The sequence below is a fragment of the Manis javanica genome, chromosome 4 (assembly GCF_040802235.1).
Source record: "Manis javanica isolate MJ-LG chromosome 4, MJ_LKY, whole genome shotgun sequence".
Classification (NCBI taxonomy): Eukaryota; Metazoa; Chordata; class Mammalia; order Pholidota; family Manidae; genus Manis; species Manis javanica.
This window is the reverse complement of record NC_133159.1, coordinates 162,408,949-162,424,971: the sequence shown is the minus strand read 5'-3', so window position 1 is coordinate 162,424,971 and position 16,023 is coordinate 162,408,949. Positions and strand designations below refer to the sequence as shown.

At 34.8% G+C, this 16,023-nt stretch overlaps 2 long non-coding RNA genes across 3 annotated transcripts in view; one reads left to right on the top strand and one right to left on the bottom strand.

Annotated features, from left to right (window-relative positions):
- Positions 1-3,972: 3,972 nt before the first annotated feature.
- Positions 3,973-6,724, top strand: LOC140849159 (uncharacterized). Its single transcript, XR_012130790.1, has 3 exons — positions 3,973-4,442; positions 4,997-5,093; positions 6,610-6,724. It is a non-coding gene; the product is annotated as an uncharacterized lncRNA (long non-coding RNA).
- Positions 6,216-16,023, bottom strand: part of LOC140849158 (uncharacterized) — a 34,609-nt gene continuing 24,801 nt past the window's right edge. For both annotated transcript variants that reach the window (XR_012130789.1, XR_012130788.1), the window contains one exon: positions 6,216-7,696. This is a non-coding gene — a long non-coding RNA (uncharacterized lncRNA). The remainder of the gene's footprint in view (positions 7,697-16,023) is intronic.

Genomic DNA, 16,023 nt, shown 5'->3' with positions numbered 1-16,023 from the left:
TAAAGATGATTAGTATTCTTTTCAATCTTCCACCACTGTTTTACGCAGATTTTCTTCTCTAGATCAATGTTAGTAGTTCTTTCCTAGAGAATTATCCATTTCATTGAAATTTTGACATTTACAGGCCTAGCATAGACTTGTACTAGTCATTTTTTGTTTGTTTATAGTTCTGTTCAAATTTCTATATTTTTCCTCTCAACTAGCTCATTCAAAGATAAACATGCATTATTTTTATTTCTAAAGTACCAGTTCCTTGATAATTTGATATGCTTTTTGCTACTTATGTTTTTAATGTTCTTTAAAAGCAGTTTTGGTATCTTTTTGGACATGGTAGTTTATAAATGTTAGGTTTTACAGTGATCTTCTGTCTTTTTTAGGCACGAGATGTGCACACCAATGACGCGGTGGCTATCAAGAGAATACCTTTCAGTGGAAAGAAGGCTATGGAGGTAGGTGAAATATATATGTTTGTATTGGCATGTTAAAGAAAGCCATACCATTTTTAATTGGGGATAGGTGGGAATTTTTTCAAAAAATGTTGAAAAATATACAAATACTAAGATTTATCTCAGTGAATTTTCTTCCACAGACTCAGTGTGCCCATTTAACCTGTACCTAGAGCCATAAACAACATTCATGACATCCCAGAAACCTCCCAACTGCGTCCCTTACTCTTAATTTTTTTAGATATGTGCTGCTGACATGAGTTTAATTTTTTAAATTGTTGTTTAGCAGATTATTCTATAATAGAGGGATTATCATGTCTGAGAAAGTAAACTAGAATAAGGTACATTTAACAGTAAGTATACTGGATATAAATTTTTAATGGTTGAGAAATTATTTAACGGCTGTTGCAAATAACCATCAGCAGCAATATATCTAGTCTGAAAAATAAGGCAGTGGGTAATAATCTGAAAAAATAAAATTACTGATACTGTATTGCATGTACTTTAGTTCATCAGTATTCTGATTAGTTCTTCCTTAATTGCATAAGTTTATAAAATTACTTTCTAAGTCTGTTCTCTTTGTCTTTCTTTAATTCTTTAAAAATTTTATTTATTTTTAATTGTGATAAAGTACACAAAACAAATTTACCATCTTAACCACTTCAAGTGTAGGTTCAGTAGTGTTAAGGACAGTCACATTGCTGTGCAACCATCGCCACCATTCATCTCCAGAATTCTTTCATTTTGCAAAAGTGATATTCTGCACCCATCAAACAATAACACCTCATTCCCCCCTCCCCGCAGCCCTTGGAGATCACCTCTCCTCTTTCTGTCTCTATCAATTTGACTACTTTAGGTATCTCAAGTAATTGAAATTATGCACTATTTGTCCTTTTGTGACTGGCTTGTTTCACTTAATATAGTTTCCTGAAAGTTCATCTATGTTGTAGTGTGTCAGAATTACCTTTCTTTTTAAAAGCTGAATAATATTCCTGTGTGTGTGTGTGTGTGTAAAAACACCACAGTTTGTCCATCTACCATCTGTTAATGGACACTAAGTTGCTTCTACCCCTTGGTTGTTGTGAATAATGCTGCTATGCACATAGGTATATGCCCAGAGGTAGAAATGCTAGATCAGTCTTTAATTTTTAAAGGTTTTGGCTTTCTACATTTCTGTAATCTCTGTTTTGTGGTAAATATTGTTTTTTTGTGATAATCATACTTATGGGTATGATAACACTGTTGCGGTTGATCACTGTTTCATCATGTCGATACCTAAAAAAACTCTAATAATTTCTAAAACCCCTAAAAAAACCTCCATTTTTTACAAGTTTAATTTTATTTGCCATTCTACAGTATAACTTTAAAACCAGCTTTCATAGCAGACTTGTGTTGGAGTCTGTTTAATTAGTCATGCCTAGAACAAAAAGTTTCACCTAGGGCATCATCTTCTCTCATCTAATAGTGTATCCTTCCTGGAAGTTTTTTTTTCATTGAAGAATACAGGTTTTAGCTTGGTTTTGTTTTGAGAGTTTGCCTCCCAGAGCACTCAATTTTGAAATGTAAAGCCCCTATGACACTTTCTGAAGTTAGCATCTTACAGCCTACACATTTTACACGGTGAATATCTTGGTATATTTTCTTGAGGGCTTATGAAATAACATAGGAGATATAGGATCTTAAATTCTAGTGCAAAACATTTTTTAAAGTTCTGTATTCTAGTTCCCCTACCTTTAGAAGTATGATACAAGTCAGCGGTAAAGCCTGGAAAAAGTGAAACAAGAACAAAAAACAGATTCCACGTTCCCATCCCCCATCTCCTAAGCCTCCAGAGTCTCTGGGTGTGGACCCAAGTACCTGTGTTTTCAGAGTTCCCTGACTGCTTCTGACAAGTAACTGTATTTAGGACATGGCCTAAGTTTCTGAAGTTGTCATAGAGTAGCTTTTATTGCTGAAGGTTTATCTGTTATTTACTAGTAGGCGTCAGTGGGAAGGCTCTTCGTGAAATCCTGTAGGAAAATGTTTCCATGCTGCTTGGTTTTTCTGTGAACTTCCCTCTGTTATAACCTAAGTGTTCGCTAGCATTTTAGAATATGAGCACTTAGGAATTTAGGTAATTAGTTGATTTGAGTTTAAACAGCAGAAAAAACTTAACATTTGGTAGACAATATAAGCCAAAACCACAACAGCTGAACTTTAAGGTATGTAAATTATACAACAATAAAGCTGCAAAAAAGAAGGGGGAGGTTGAAATTTTGAAGGAAAACCACTATATGTAGTATATAGCTTTCAACAGGCTTGGTGTGTGGTTGTAAAATTTTTATAAGACTCATTGATAATAAATTTTATGAAAATGAAAATATGTACTACCTGGAATGAATTTTATGTTATTGAGTTGTAAACTATATGAATGTAATTTCTTTAAAATATAGGAGTTTGACATTTAAATATTACAAATGAAGCAAAGTTGTATGTTCTTGTTAACTTTTTAATCTAATAATTACTTTTGTACTTATATAGTTTTCTAAGGAAAGGCAACTGTTCCTAATTCTTTCCTTTATTCTTTTTTTTCTCCCCACAGAGATGGCAGGGTATTATTAAGGAAGTCAGGTTTCTCCGAACATTGAAACATCCCAACATCGTAGAATACAAAGGCTGCTATTTACGTGAGCACCGAGCATGGGTGGGTATCTGCTCTCCCCTTGCTGGAATTTTAGTAGGTTTGGTTTATGATTAATTCGAAAATGTCTCAAAATAGTTGTGTAAAGCCACGCACAAACACCTTGAAATGTCAGTTCACACTGAGAAAGGAGCAGCTTTTCCTGAAACTCTCAGGCAGTGAGAGAGAATAGAACTTTTGCCAGTTGACTACAGAGATTCAGCTGACCGTTACGTGCACGGGAGAATGTTCTGATGTGTGTTAGCGGTTTCATTCTTCAAATGCTTTATCAAACATTTGTGTGAGAACAATCCTATCAAAGGATGAAAATCAGCATATATTTTTGACATAAATGTATTGTAAGCTATTTAACCACAAGCACCTTGGTTGGAATATTGGTGGTGAATCCTGGTGAAATCTGAACTGATTGTGATTCTTTGGCTGAATAATACTAAAGGTAGAAAATTGGGACATTTTATTGCAGAAACTGGAAATTAATTTTGCCCCATTGTTGAAACTAAGATAAGGTAGTAATCTTACAACGGTATAGGCACAGTAATTATGTCTTTTCAGAGAAAGGCTAAATTTTCTTTAAACAGGAATGACCTTTTATTTTTAATAAGCTACAGCTGATTATCATTTTAGTATACAGAACTTAGATTTATTTAGATTTGCAATGTTTGCTTTAATTTGGTGGTGATGGTACTCCTAATTTGAGGCTGTGGTTGAAGCACAAACAGTGGCAGAGAGCGCAGGCTGCCTCTCTGTCTTCCAAGTTTCTCCATCTGTCAAACAAGGATGATAATAGGGTCTCCTTCCAGAGGTGGTTATGAGGATTAAATTAGTTAATATATATAACATACCTGCACATACGAGGTGCTCTGTGTTTGCTTTATAGGAAAGATTTAAACGGTAACCCAAACTTGGTATATATAGAACCAGAGGACGACTTTCTGCTTCCTAACAATACCAGTATTGCTACTATAGGTTAATATGAATGGAATATGTATATTCCTTTATAGCTTTAGTTAGTAATTACATGAAACACACATCTTCTACAAGCAGTTATAGGTCGGCATTATAAAATATTAATGTAGCATTGGCTTAACTTCATGTATGCATTTAACAAGTTCCAAAATGTATAGTTATATTTAAAGGTAATTAATAACTAGAGTTTGTTTCACTTCAAACTATCTTCTCGATCTCCTTGGTGAATTTATTTTATCTCATATAGAATCTTTTTATTTTAAGAGTGTATTTTAATGTTTTTTATCATTTTTTTCCCCTGTAGCTTGTAATGGAATATTGTTTAGGATCTGCTTCAGGTTTGCTGAAAGGTAAGCCTCCTTCATTTATTGAGAAAAGAAAAGTATTAGTATAATAAAATGAGAATTCATTCACTGAGAGATTTTTTTAAATAATATTAAAACTTTCCAGGAAGAGTAAAAACCTTTGTGTTTTCTAGACTCTCAGCGTGCTATGCACTGTCCTCATTAAATACTACGTTTTAGCATAACAGATGAGTTTTCTTTCATTGTGATTTAACAGGCATTTTTCTGTATTCTTTATCATTAAACTTAATTTGTTCCTTCTGTTCAGAATGAAGATATGTAGGAATATAAAAAGGGAAAGCTCTTTCATTGTTTTTATAATCGTGAAATAATTGTTAAATGTTAACTTAGAGGAAAATTGGCTGTGAACTCTAATAACTAGGCACAACTGTGCACTTATTAAGTTCAATTGCTTTGTTTTATTATCTTGGAAAGCAAAAAATTCCTTCTTGCTAAATGTTGCTTTTTTAAATTTGCCCATATATTAGATATGTGTATATATATTTTAAAATAGAAATGTTCTATAGAATAATTATTTTCAAATAAAATCTTATTTCAAGTTTACCAAAAGCCATTACAAGAAATGGAAATAGCAGCAATTATACATGGTGCTCTTCGGGGATTAGCCTACTTACATTCCCGTGCCATGATCCATAGGTAAGTACCTTAAAAATTACCATACATTAATAAGCAAATTTATCAGACCTAGAATTTATTAATCCTGAAAGCTTTGTTGGTTTTAGCTAAATAAAAGTATTCTGGAGTTTTACAAACTCATATTTTTTTAGGTTATCCGTGTCTTAAAATGAATATACTAATTTATTTGATCTCTTGGTTGAGAATAATTTTTATCTTTTTCTACACATGCTGCTGGGCTTTCCAAAGTATGTGCACTTTAGAGATTTGTGATAGAAATTTAATTATAGAAAAGTTTAATTTGTGAAGTGGAAAAGACGATAGGGATTATGTATTCTTACTTGTTTCATTTTACAGATGCAGAAACTGATGCCCCAATTTGTGACTCACTTCTCAAAGCCTATGAAGCAAGATAGATTAGACTAGAACTAACCTAGATCTTTTGTCCTCCTGGTGACTCCTAATGCCGGATTTGTTCCATTGATTCCATGACAGACAAGTGAAAGCTACTAGCATTCTGTACTTTTGAGATAATCCTTGATAACGGATAGTAATTTAAAGATTAAACCATCATAAACTACATTTTTAGCATTGGTATTGGTTTTGCCTGTTTTTAGAAGGAAGCTAGCATTTTTTAAATTATCTATGTGAACCAGACAATACATAGTAAACTTATATAGTAGAGTCAGTGCAAATTAATGGGTATCAGTTTTTTAGATGAGGATAGTAAGGTCCAAGAGAAAAATCCACATGCATAGTAAATAAGAGAATGAAAGAGTTGGAAGCAGAACCTAAGGTCTTCTCAACTTCAAAGAACCTTCCATTTTCTATAAAAACAAATGGAAGAAAATAGATTAACTTAATATTACATCCATTATAATTCTGTATAGTATGAATTGACAAGTGCTTAGAAAGTTCTTTCTTTTTGAATGTTATGGTGCCCATTGGGCATGCAATCCCATTATAATTTTCTTAGTTCACATGTACGTTGCTGATTTAGAAAAGAGCTTAAAAGTAAATTTGGGATCATTGATATTACCTTACCCATGGGTTTCAGTTTTCATTTCATATTTAGGTAGGAGAACTATGCTAAAATTTGGAATGATATGAGTAATTAAAAAAAAACAAATTTGGGGCATCAGGTTCTTCTTACTCCATTTTATTGTTAAGGGTATACTCAGAAATCTTACAATCATATAAGAATGTTCAGCTAAATTTTTTAAACCATTACTTGTACCAATAAACAGGCACTCAAATATCGAGTATGTACTATTAATTAGCTAATTTTTTTCTTCTTTTTCTACTGGTATTTTATCTTCTCTTTTAGAAACTTGTTACTATATACTTAGAGGAATTCTGTGTATCTCATTTCTTAGTTGGGATCTTAGCTCTCGTTATCCCAACTGAGAGATTACCCAAGGCCTTAATGATTCTGATTTCTCCTTCCCTCTTTTATACATTTTTATATGATCTTTATCATTTTCAGTAGAATCTTACAAAGGAAAGACAAATAATTTTCTGTGTTCCTTAAACCCAGAGACGTCAAAGGAGGAAATATCCTTCTGACACCAGGAGGCCAGGCGAAACTTGCTGACTTTGGATTTGCTTCCATGGCCTCTTCTGCCAAGTCTTTTGTGGGGACGCCGCATTGGTAAGCGTAGTCCTATCTGGTATTGATCCTCATAATTGAAATAGGCAGTGTGTGCTTGTCCTTTTATCAGGTGCTTTATGTTTCTCTTGGAAATACAGGGCTGCTTTAGATATTCCTCTAAGCACTGTAGTTTCAGATACAGATTTGGAGCGCTGCCCTTGTACCTCCTATTGTATCATTTGTCCCCCTACGGTTCTTTCCTGTTATCATCTACATCATGTATTGGGGGTAGGAGTGAAAAAATTTAATTGTTTAAGAAGGGAGAAGATAGAAATGCTAAGTGGAAATTTTCTTTAGATTTATATTTACTGTGTGTCAGTATCTTCTGAATAAGAGTCCCTGAAGACTGGTAGCTGATCAGGAACTTTTTGTTTTCATTTTTTATTGTGGAGAATTTCTAGTATACAGGGAAATAGACAAAAATATAACGAAGGCTCACACAGCGGTCAGCTCGGCCTAACAGCACTACCCCAGGGCCTGGCTGCCCTGTGTACTTGATCTTCTTGCCCTCCCTCCCACCTCCAGTTATTTGAAGCAACTTCTAGACATCATCTAATTTTATTCATAAATAATTCCATATTAATGGCAGCAAGTCTGAAGGGAATAATTTTCCACATCTTCAACTTCCATAGATGTCCTCTCTCTGTACATGCTGAGAAGTGTCTTAGGTCTACTGCATCTTCTTTTCCACCTATGTTTCAAATCTCCCAACTCCCAGTTTGTTAAAGAAAGGCTTCTCACCCATCCTGAATAGTAGAGTGATGCATTGCTCTGAGAATTAAAAGCCTCAAACCATCACCAGAGGGACAACTTGAGAACACGTAACATCTAGAATATATAGCATCAGAAATATTGAAGAGCTAGGACACCAAGTTTTGACACGGGGCCTTCTGTCTTCACAGTCATCTCTCCTCAGTTCCTTTGGCTCCTTGCTCTTTCTTTTCCCCAATTATCCTTCCTCCCATCTTCTTTTCTAGGGAATAAAAAATGATCTCATTTATAACTGGGACAATTGTCCTGAGGACACACTAACATGTTATTTACAATGAAAAATGAAGTTTGGCATTTCCTGACAGAAAATAATTCTGATTTGAATGGTTGATATGACCGTGCAGACTGGGTTTGCTAATTAGGTTATTATACAGCAGTGTTTTTAATGAATTGAATGAGTGAAGTCCTCAGCTCCAAGTTGTAAATATCTGTAAAGCACATATACAAAATAATGTATATACATATGTGTGCATTATATCCTTTGCAACTATTAAGTTTATAAAATTTGGATACCAACTCAAAAATGTACAAGCGGATACATTTTTAAAATAAATTCATTGGAAGTAAGAAAATAAAAAGTTTGAAGACTACTGTTCTGTATGACCAAAAATTTCTTATGTAGAACCCTAGTTTAGATAGAATCCTCTTCCCCTGTATAAAAAAAGGGTTCTTTGGACAAATAATGCTTCTTAATGGTCCCCCTCTTTACAAATCAGTGATCAATATTAGATACTAGAAAGGAGCTAGAAAGTTGTGCATTAAAAACAAAACTACTTTTTTAACTTTGTTGAACTTAGTGACTCCCCAAGCTTACTTCAACATCTTAACGCATTAGAAGCCCTCTATTACCGGCAATTGAAAGTTACATATGTATTAATTTGTATATGGTATATTAGGAACACAGCACTATGTATTTACATACTTTTACACACAGGAACACACATACGCCTGGTGACAATGTTATTAAGCAGTCAGAAACTGTTCTAAATGTTTGTCTGTGCTTAACAAGTACAAAGGAAGGATAAGGTGAAGCACCAGTGAGAACATTAGAGTCTAGCTGAAGATGCGAATTAGCGTTTCATTTTATAACCAAGACGCCTCCAAAGTTAATAATTGTATGGTTTCTTTAGTTATGAGTGGCTGTCCTAGCCACTTTTATCACAGAACACTACTCTTATTTGCGAAAAAGACCGACAAACTGCATATTCATTGTTGCTTATTGTGGTAGATATTTTCTCAGCTAAATGTAGTGAGTTTGTTTACTTCAAGAAAACAAGTGCCAGTGATAAAATGCCCTCTTTCGAGCAAAATTTAGACTTTTATAGTAAGATGCTGAAACCAAAATGTTTGAGAACTGCTGGCATAAATGCTATACAATATTACAATCTGCAAACTTGAACTGATGCAGAATACAACCCTGCTCTGGGGAGTTTTTCCTCCAGGATGCTGGTACCTGATCATGACAAATGGTGAGAATAAGTCTAACACTGTGTGCACAATGGTAAATATTTACCTCACAACCTGTAATGCATTTCCCGTTATAAGAATTCTTATGTCCAGATATATCATCTGGAATTCACACAGGGATTCTCCATGTGGATGGTCATTACGTTTTTAAAGAACAGTATACTTTTCTTTTCTCTTTTAACTTTAAGTAACATTTTATGTTTTAGGATGGCCCCAGAAATAATTTTAGGGAGGAATGAACAACAATATGATAACAAAGTCGATATATGGTCTCTTGGAATAACATGCATTGAACTAGGTAAGCATTGCTCTTTATTACTGTGTAGTAAGTTTTGATCAATGTTTTATCTCAATTTCTGTACCAAATTACAGATTTTTATTTTTATGTCAGTGTTTAAGGGGAGCAATATATCTATCAAGGTTGTCACTTTGGTTATTTGGCATTTTGTGTATATATATATATATATATATGTTAATTTAGGCATATTACATTTGCTGTATTAAATTAGGTCTAAAATAGTTTATACTGTGGTATTAATTTTGAGGTATCTGTGTCTAACATTTAATGAGTATTTGTTAAACACCTAGAATATGTCTGTGGTTATATATTTACCATCTTTGAAGGGTCTCTAAAGCATTCATGAATTACTTACCGCTACTTAGGTTACTTAATACTTTGTGTTAGGTATGAGGATTAGATTATCAGGCTGCATACCTTATTGTACAGTTTGATTTTTTTTTGGTATCATTAATCTACAATTACATGAAGAACATTATGTTTACTAGGCTTCCCCCTTCACCAAGTCCCCCCCACATACCCCTTCACAGTCACTGTCCATCACCGTAGTAAGATGCTGTAAAATCACTACTTGTCTGCTCTGTGTTGCACAGCCCTCCCCGTGCCCCCCTTGCACTATACATGCTAATCGTAATTCCCTCTTTCTTTTTCCCCGCCCTTATCCCTCCCTTCCCACCCATCCTCCCCAGTCCCTTTCCCTTTGGTAACTGTTAGTCCATTCTTGGGTTCTGTGATTCTGCTGCTATTTTGTTCCTTCAGTTTTCCTTTGTTCTTATACTCCACATGTGAGTGAAATCATTTGGTCCTTGTCTTTCTCCGCCTGGCTGATTTCACTAAGCATAATACCCTCTAGCTCCATCCATGTTGTTGCAAATGGTAGGATCTGTTTTTTCCTTATGGCTCAGTAATATTCCATTGTGTATAGGTACCACATCTTCTTTATCCATTCATCTACTGATGGACATTTAGGTTGCTTCCATATCTTGGCTATTGTAAATAGTGCAGTGATAAACATAGGGGTGCATCTGTCTTTTTCAAACTGGAGTGCTGCATCCTTAGGCCATAAGTATACAATGGTGAAAGGACAGACTCTTCAACAGCTGATCTTGGCAAAACTGGATGGCTACATGCAAGAGAGAGAAGCTAGATTACTGTCTATGACTCTCTACACACAAAAGTAAACTCAAAGTAGATCTAAGATCTAGATGTAAGACATGTAACCATAAAACTCTTAGACGAAAACATAGGCAAAGATCTCTCAAACATAAGTGTGAGCAGTTTTTTCCTGTACACAACTGCTCAGGAAATGGAAACAAAGTAACAAATGACCAAGTGGGAGTATATACGAAACCAAAATGCTCCTGTACAGCAAAGGATACCATCAACAGAACAAAAATGTAACCTACAGTGTGGGAGAGTACACTTGTAAATGATTTTTCCTATTAAGGGTTAACATCCAAAATATATAAAGAACTCATACTACTAAACACCAAAAAAAAAAAAAAAAAAACCCGACTAAAATATGGGCAGAGACCAGAACAGACATTTTCCCAAAGCTGAAATACAGAAGGCCAACAATGAAAAGATGCTCCACATCACTAATCACCAGGGAAATGCAACTTAAGACGACAATAGTATATCACCTCAGACCGGTTAGAATGGCCTCTGTCCAAGAGAAAAGAAAAAACAAGTGTTGGCAAGGATGTGGAGAAAGGGGAACCTTTCTACCCTCTTGTTGGGAATGTAAATTGGACCAGCCACTGTGGAAAGGTTACTAAAAAAACTAAAAATAGAAATGCCATATGACCCAGTAATTCCAATTCCAGAAATTTACCTGAAGAAAAGAAAATCCCTGATTCAAAAAGATGGATGCACCGCTCTGTTTATTGTTGCATTACAGTAGCCAAGTTATAGAAACAGCCTAACTGTCCATCAGTAGATAAGTGGATAAAGAAGAGGTGGTACATATACACAATGGAATATTATTCAGCCATAAGAAGAAAAGAAATCCTGCCATTTGCAACGACATGGATCAACCTAGAGGGTATTATGCTAAGTGAAATAAGCCAGGCAGAGACAAAATACCATATGATTTCACTTATTTGTGGAATCTAAACACAAAACAAAAGGAACACCATCGCAGTAGACTTATAGACACTGAGTAGTGACTGGTGGTTACTGTGAGGGAGGGATTGGAGTGAGTAGTTGAGGGTGAGGGCAATAAAAGGGCACAAAAATTTTCAGTCATAAGCTGGTCACCAGGATAGTAGAATAGCATGGAAAATATAAGCACTGCCTCTGTAACATTTTCCTATGTTGACAGTAACTGCAGTAGCGGGGGTGAGGATTTAATATGGGTGACTGTAGAACCACTGTGTTGTATACTTGAAACCAACATAAGATTGACTATTATTGATACTTCAATTAAAAAAGTATTTGAAATGGAAAATATCCCTTGAATCCACTGAAGGCTACTGCAGTCTAGATTTAGTAAATCTCTACGGTTTTTAGCTAAGTTCAGTGTTCTTTGACTAAATAGAGATGTTCAGCTTTATAGTAAATGACAGATCAAAAATCATACTCTGGTTTGATATATTGATGGTACACCACTTAGAAATTTTGAATACTTTAATAAATCACAGTAGAAACAAGTTATTTTATTCATTAAGAATTTCTTCAGTAATCCCTTCTCCTTCCTGGATCAAACTACTCATTCTTAAAGCTGTTGGGAGGACAGTATAAAGTAGGTGTCCATGTCACCTGCTGAGCCATGGTAGCCCGGCGTGGTGTGTCAGAGTCCTGTGAGGAGAGGAGGGAGTTCCCACAGACAGAATGCCTTGTATGTGGAAGCAGAACCTGTGCAGGGAGGGCGGCAGTCAAGTTTGGGGATTCAGAGTCCTGGTGGGGTAACCAAAGCATTCAGACCTGGAAGTAGCCCAGCATGGGGTGTCAGAGGCCAAGGAGCACGTCCATATTTGGGGGTGGGTCACCTGACACAGTGGCAGTGCCTGATTGAAAGGAAGGGGGCTTCCCTCCTGAGGGCTGATGAGGGGGGCCTCACTGCAGAAAGTGATCCAGTTTGGATGGGGTGTCAGAACCTGAGTGGATGAAGTGGACATTCACACTGTAGACAGGCTTGGAATGGCGTTTGAAAACTTGATGGGGAAAAGGGGAAAGGGTGGTGGCCTAGATGGGAGACTGGCTATGTACAGGGGCGAGTCATCAAATATATTAAGGATAATGAGAGTGAGGTTTCCTACTGTCCGAGAAGGGTGCTACAAATAACGGGAAGAGAAGGCTCGAATAAATAGTACCATAGCATTGGATTTGAGATATGGTAGTGAACTCAGTTGTTTTCAGTAAACAACTAAAGATATTTAATGTGCAAGTATGAATACAAATATATGAGGGACGTGTGTGTTCCCTTCCTTTATCCACTGACAGGATCTAAGAGAAGTGACACGGGCAGTAGCAGTGAGCACACTGCCTGCCACGGCTCCTTGGAGCCGTGTCTGCAGTAGGGAAAGCATAAGATGATCCTGGAACATCTTAGTGGGCCAGAGAGCAAGGAGCTGAGCAGGGAATGCTGGAGCCGTGCCGGAAAGGCAGACGTCGGCTTCAGAAGATTCTCAACTGCTCAAAAATGAAACCATTTCAACATCAAAATAAATGATAGTAGCAAGTCATAAATTATTAAATGAAGAATCTAAATCTATACAATAAGAGAATAAAATGATCTTTATGCAAAACAGAATATTTATATAGACTCAAGTACCTTTTCACAAATACTTAATAATTGCAAAGGAAAAAAGTGAAACTTCACCATGAAACCTTGTGGAATGGCCTTTAGTGATCAAAGTGAACGCCATCAATGACAAGACGATCTGAAACCACGGGCCTGTTCTATAGGATCATCATAGAATACACTGAGAAAAGCGTGACACTTGCTTCTGTGACATTCCTGCCAGAGATGTGTAAACTAAATTTAATAACAGCACAAAGCCAAACTGAGGGATATTCGAGAGTCAAAATTGTATACTTGTGAATTGTCAAGGTCATGACTTCAACTGTCACCTTAAGACTAGAAAAAGAAGGGCAAATTCAATCCACAGTAAACAGAACAAAGAGACCCAGAAAAGATCAAACCAGAAATCAATTAAATAGAAAATGAAAACAATAGAGAAAATCAATGAGGTCACAAATTAGTTCTTTGGGGAAATTAATGAAATTAATAAACCTCTGGCTAGATCAAACAGAAAGAAGACACAAACAACCAATATCAGGAATGACAGGGGACATGACTCCAGATTTTACACATATTAGAAGGATTTTAGAGATATTTTATGAACAATTTTATGTAAGTTTAAAACTTAGAAAAAATGGACAATTTCCTTTAAGGATGCAGATGATTGAAGGTCATTTTTGCTACAAAGGACATTATTGGGACATTTGATAGAAACTACAATGGAGCTTGAAGATTAGATAATAGTCATGTATTCATTCATATTAATGGTCTGATTTAATGACTGTATTAGGTTCTCTTAGAATGTTCTTGTTTATTGGAAAAATACACTATTTAGAGATGTTGTGCATCAGGGCTGCAATTTCCTCTCTATTGACTCACTTAACTAAGTTCTCTGAACTCTACTTGCAACTTTTTTCCTAAGTTGCGGTTTATTTAAAAAAAAAAAAAACTAACAGTGCATCCATGCTCCTATATAACAGGCACATATTTAACAGGAAGTTTCCTTTCTTTTATAGCGGAAAGAGAGCCTCCTTTGTATCATATGAATGCAAGGCGTGCCTTATATCTCATTACCAGAAATAACCCCCCTACACTGCAGTCTAATGAATGGTGAGTATGGCTGAGAGATATATTGTTCAACATGGTAAAATTTAAATACTTTTTCATAATGTTGTCAAAATGATTTCATTTCAATGAGGTGAAGTGTATATAACCTGAAGAAATATTAAAATAGCTTTATTTTATCCTTGCATCATGTTTATCCTTTATTATCTCTACTTTTCATAGCATATATATAACTCAGTTCAGAAATGAAAGATAGGTGATGCTACATGGGAGCAAAAAGTATGGCTTTTGTATAAAAAGTAATATACTTTTTGTACCTTAGCGACACATAGAACCCTGATTATATAATAAATAGCATGATTTAAACATTCATATTTTAAAACTGCAATATATAGATTGCCACAACCTGTATAGATATCTAATTGGGGAATGGTTTATAATTGACATGGTATAAAACATAGGTAAAAATGATTTGATAATTTATCAGAATTACCAGATAATTCATAATTTTTGGATGATTCTAATTGTTATTATTTATTATTCAGAATGTGCTTTGATGTTGCATCTCCTAGTGCTTCTTTGATAATACTGTTATTCATGTAAAGAAGTTTATTGAGAACAGATGGACAATTTTAGGAAAGGATTTTTATCAGTGATAGAAAATTTTAATGGGAAAGTCTTCAGGTGTGTCTAGCATTTGAAAAATTCGAGAAGACTATCTACTGTACTTAACAAATACTTTAAAATTCACAAGATGCATAAATTAGCAATAATTTATTTTTTATCATTACATTATTAAGGCAAGTTCACAGGTCTTTGCTGCTTCTGTAGAGGTGTTTCGAAGAAATCTTGGCACAGTTTATTATGGTACATCTGAATAATAAATACACTAAACACAGGCTGTCTTTACACTGGTTGATACTTTAGGGATTCAAAAAAGAATTCTTGTATAAAAGAATTAAATCTTATTTGAATATTGATGACAAACATTGGTGGAACATTTTTTACTTTCTGCCTTACTGAACTCTCATCAGTAACACTATATAATAGTAGGTTACAGAATTCTAATTTTAAAAAAATTTTACTGTTTTCTGGAACTTTTGTCCATTTGCTCAAGGGCACTAAATACTTAGGTATAAAAAATGTTCTTTCCAAAACAAATAGCGTGATATTCTGAAACATGCTATATGGAAGATGATCCAAGGGTCAAGCAAGAAAGAGACGTGGCTAGAGAAAAGAAAAAAAAATACTAAGAAGAATATTATCTTAGATTTGAATGCAAAAAGGAAAATGATTGACTTCCCTAATTTACCGCAACGTAGAATGAGTTGTGATATTTAAGTATGTGAGAGCAGGATTTTAAAATAATGTGTGCACATCTATCTTTGGAAAATGGTAAAGATTCATTAGTTGCTTTGCATAGCTTTTTATAGACGTACATGATGAAATATATAGTGTATTGTGTCTGCTTTTTTTTATGATTTCTATTCTCCCTCCCACCCATAGGGACATGCCTTGATTTGTGGATGTGTTTTTAAAGGAAATAGCAATATGTTCACTTAATACTTTCCTTTACAATAGGTCCAGTTCTTTTCGCAACTTTGTGGAGTCTTGCCTCCAGAAAAACCCTAAAGATCGCCCTACATCAAAGAAACTTTTAAAGGTCAGTTATACTCTGTTTTGTACACCTAAGAAATTATTTGAAAGAATGTGTTTTATTCTTCTTTGATTCCGAATCAGTATTAAGTACGCTGTACTGGGTTATGCTAAAATACTAATTTCATAATACCATTCTTTCTTGGAAATTTTCTTAGTTGCTAAGTTTTTTCATTTGTTTTTCAAAATTAACTGCTTTTACCATATCTGAATAGAATATATAGTTAAATATTCAATATAGTAGTACTAAATGACTTAATTTTTATATGTGCAGGAATATATTCATGAGTTACAGCTA